Source organism: Cavia porcellus, unplaced genomic scaffold (assembly GCF_034190915.1).
Source record: "Cavia porcellus strain 051 isolate PalLab524CR breed Dunkin Hartley unplaced genomic scaffold, mCavPor4.1 scaffold_9, whole genome shotgun sequence".
NCBI lineage: Eukaryota > Metazoa > Chordata > Mammalia > Rodentia > Caviidae > Cavia > Cavia porcellus.
The window spans coordinates 64848026-64852826 of NW_026947492.1; the positions used below are offsets into that span (position 1 = coordinate 64848026).

General features: G+C 34.3%; 1 pseudogene; it reads left to right on the plus strand.

Annotated features, from left to right (window-relative positions):
• On the plus strand, window positions 1-944 carry LOC100725683 (olfactory receptor 52R1-like; annotated as a pseudogene).
• The last annotated feature ends 3857 nt before the right edge of the window (window positions 945-4801 follow it).

Genomic DNA, 4801 nt, shown 5'->3' on the forward strand with positions numbered 1-4801 from the left:
ATGTCCACATCAAGGAACAGCTCTGCACATCCAATGTCCTTCATCCTTCTAGGAATTACAGATCTGGAGAACTTCCAGTCTTGGATAGCATTTCTGTTTGTTTCATGTATGTGATGGCTGTTGTTGGCAATATCACCATCCTACATATAATCAGAACTGACAACACCCTTCATGAGCCCATGTACCTCTTTCTAGCCATGTTGGCTACATCTGATCTGATTTTGTCCTCCTCTACCCAGCCTAAAATGTTGGCCATACTCTGGTCTCATGCTAATGAGATTGAAATTCATGCCTGCCTCATCCAGGTATTCTTCATCCATGCCTTTGCTTCTGTGGAGTCTGGGGTGCCCATGGCAATGGCCTTGGACTGCTATGTGGCCATCTGCTCCCCACTGAGACACTCTAGTATCCTGACTACAACCGTGGTGGTAAAACTAGGAGTAGCTGTGATGCTGAGAGGGCTGTTGTTGGTGAGCCCCTTCTGCCTCATGATCTCCAGAATGCCCTTCTGCCCCAACAGGGTCATTCCCCAGTCATACTGTGAGCACATGGCTGTGCTAAAATTGCTGTGTACTGATACCAGAGTCAACCGTGCTTATGGGCTCTTTGTGGCCTTCTCTGTGGTTGGCTTTGACATTCTCGTCATCAGTGTATCTTATGTGATGATTTTGAGAGCTGTTCTACAGTTGCCCTCAGGTGAAGCCCGCTTCAAGGCTTTTGGCACATGCACTTCTCATATCTGTGTTATCTTGGCCCTGTATATCCCAGCCCTTTTTACCTTCCTCACCCATCGCTTTGGCCATCATGTGCCTCGAGTGGTACACATCATGTTTGCTAATGTCTACCTCCTGGTGCCACCCATGCTCAATCCCATCATCTATGGAGTTAGGACAAAGCAGGTCAGGGACAGGGTTTTGCGAGCATGCTATGAAAAAGATGTCTAAATTAAAGGAAATAGAATCAACACTACTGGATTTGCCTTATTGATCTATAGACATAATCAAGAAAGTTTGCCAGGTCTTTACACATCATCATAAAACCACCTCTGTAAATAATTAGCCAAGAGCCAGTAATTTGAAATAACTGAGTATTGAAGGAGAAATAATTTCCACGATACCCAGATAAAACATGTAAGAGTAATGGTGGACAATGAAAACTTTTGTGGTCTGCGTTCACCATCACAAACAACAATAGATTTCATTCATTAAGTCACTGAATATTTTTAAATAAGATTATCTTCTAGTGAATCTGATAAATAAACCATTTTAATATACCACAAGTGGCAGCATAATTTGATAGACTATTTAAAAAAGACCACAGACTAGCACCAACCAGTTAAAATTTTCTTATTTTGTCCTTCTGGGAATCTTTCTATAGAAACTGAATTTGTGAAATAAAATTATGCACAATGACACATCACAAATCATTATTTATAAAAACAAAGTCAAAAGTTATTCATATACTATATTGAAACCAGGTAAAGCACTTGAATATCCGTGTGCCACTTAACTATTATACTTGTGACTAGTTTATGAAGACACAACAAACGATCAAGATGCAATAGTAAATGTAAAAGAAAAGAAAGAACAGTTGCTCATAAGCTAGAGTCTTTAAATTCTGTACAAGTACATCCAATAGGATGTATTCAAAATACATCCAATTTCTAATTATAGCAACAAAGTGTAATAGATTTGTATCAATTGCACTTTATTTTTCAACTTTCAAAAATTATATTTTATTTAATTTTAACTCATTTATATTAGCATGGTTTATTTAATAAGTCTCAGGATGCTACGTCAAGACATGTATATAGAGACTGTGGGAAAGTCTCTAGGAATTTTAATGGTTGTTAAAATAATTTCCTTTAATTTCACACACTAAGCATTTAAATGTCTCCTTTTGAGTCACTCCAGTGGTTTTGGTCACCACTCTTTCCTACAATGCTGATCAGAACAATATATCGGGAGATCTTTAGGAGTTGATAGCATGCTCCCTGTAAGATTAAATTGATTCCCAAGATGAAAAAATTAAGAGAAGGAAAAGTTCTCCAGGTACAAAAGCAAGGGCTATGAAGCAACCTGAAGTACTAGAATTAGTAAAAGTCTTAGACAGATAGTGATCAAAGACTGAAATTGAACACTGTGTTTAAGAAGAAAGAAACTATTTGTAATAAACACTGATCAAACTTATGGATGAGCAACGTGTTCAAATTGTATTAATTCTATTATTGTATAAACATACTTAGGTCATAATTTTGAATGGTGGAATCTAAGTACCTTAAAAAGTCAATGGTCATCTCTCCTTTCCGTTAGGAAGCACTGATTTTCCCATGATAATAGTCTGGTGTTTCCCCTCAGTTTCTTTGCGGCAAAGCTGAGTCTCACACTATCCTTTCTTGAAAGCATGAGAAATCATGTAAATACAACCAAATACAGAAGTGACTGTTGCCCCATGTTCAAATCCCAGACAAAAACTGGATACCAAGAATAAGGCAAATTATCACCAATTTTTAGGACCTACATCTTATGTAATCATTTACTGTCTACAGATAGTTTTTGTCATCTTCAGATGTTATAATTGATTTCTATTCTATTCTATTCTATTCTATTCTATTCTATTCTATTCCATTCCATTCCATTCCATTCCATTCCATTCCATTCCATTCCATTCCATTCCATTCCATTCCATGTTCTTAAACTTAGCAGAAGCCAACATTAGTTCTAGACCCAAATTATATTGAACCAGTTATTTTATAATATCTACCATCAATGTGTTACTGGTGTCGTCAGTTCATTATCACCAATGCTTCTTGCTACTAAAAATGAAGTAGATCATACTCCATCCCTTTAGATGTCTTAGTTATATGATTTTAAGTGACAGAGTAATGAATAAAGTAACGAATAAAATTTTATCCCCTACAAGAAAATATTGTTCAGAATTTGTAAGTGGCTTGTGGCAATAATGCCTCTGTTTTAACTTTTAAAGCATAAATTAAATTTATAAAATCCAAAAATTTAGGTGAAAAAAGATTTTCTTTTCTTTGTTGTCACAGTCCATGTATTAGGAGAAAACAACCTAATACTTTATGTTTTATGTGACACAGTCACACAAGAAATAAGTATAACTTGTTTCTTTGTGTCTTCTGTATTGTGTGTGTCTATAAATTCCGTTTATGTGCAACACAGTAAGGGCATGTTGGGGAACATCTAGTAAGTGAGTATGTGTACATACAAAGGGATGAAGTTACCATTTTTCTATCAGGTTTGTAAAAAATGATCAAGTGTGTTTTATGAATGCACTCCTATGAGGTAGCAAAAGATTAACAGCATAATATTTAGATTTGTAAATATGAGTGTATACTTAATAAAAATAAATATGTGTGTACATATTCTTTTGTTTCCAGTGGGAGTTTCTTTCAATAGGAGTTCCTGTATATTATTAGTACACATTGATAAATGCACTCCTCCAAGAGACTAAACACATTATGTTTGTACTCTTGAATGTGTATTTGAGTAAAAATGTATATTTTGTTTTAATGCCAACTTATTTAATAAATAGCTGCTTATAAATATTTCTATGATTATAAACATTTTATGTGTGTTTATGAATATGTATATTTTTCTTTATCAATTGTGTATGTGTGTGTGGTCAACCCAACTTTAAAATATGGAGCAAGTTTATAACAAACACTTTATGGTACCATCATAAAGCACAGTTTAAGGTGAATGAACTGGTATCTCTAGTTCATTCTCTTACTTTGCTAAGTGATTTATCTAGGAGATATGCCATCTGTCTTCAGTTGTTCAACAGCAGTGATGTCTGTCTTTTTAAAATCAGAGTTAATGTGGACACAAATAGGTGTCTCTCAAACACAAAGTAGCAATCACTGCCTTGGAGACACTTAGCCATTTCTTTCTGCACAGCTTTATCTTACCGCCTACCTTATCCCAGGAGCTGATGCTCTGCATTCTACAGCATCACCCATAGTTAATCCCATTGTAATATTAAAGCACTTTGGTGCAAGCACAGATCATTTCCGACCCACACTCTTCAATGCTATTCTGTTAAACAGCAGTGAGGCTTTGATGAAGGATGTAACTGGATTAAACCTGTATACAAATTATACTGAGCTATTTTGTTTTCATAATAGCTATCATCTCCAGGTGACTACTTGTGTTTTTCCATTACACCAAATCAAATTTCCATTTCAATTATAATTTGTGTGCCCTCTCCTAAAATACTTTCAGTCATTTGTTTTCCACATGGCAGCTAATCTTGATAATAAATGAACTTTTTGTAAATGTCTCTTAACAGCAATGTCTTCACCTTTGATATGGAATTCATAAAATTAAATTTACAGAAAGCAAAATTTTAGTTGAAATAGTATTTATTTGTTTTGTTGTAATTTATTACATTTGAAGAAAAATGTCTTAACAGTTTTTGAAATGTAAGATGTAATCAATATATGTTTATGATATATATTATTTCTATTTTATCTTACATTTTACATACATATATACATTCATGTACTGAAGAATGAAGATATGTTTGAATATCTGATGAATATACACGTAGTTGAAAACATAGGAATTACAACTTGTCTGCTTAAATATATTGATAAAAAATGATTTTATTTGCACACTGTGATTGTGTGTGATGGCTAGGGGTTCATTTAAGCATTACCAGTAAGAATTTCCAAAAATAATTATTTTAGTGAAAAGTTCATTTATGCACATGAAAAGTCTTTGTTTCTATATGACTTTTCATGGAAATACATGCAATGTGTCACTGCATATTCACA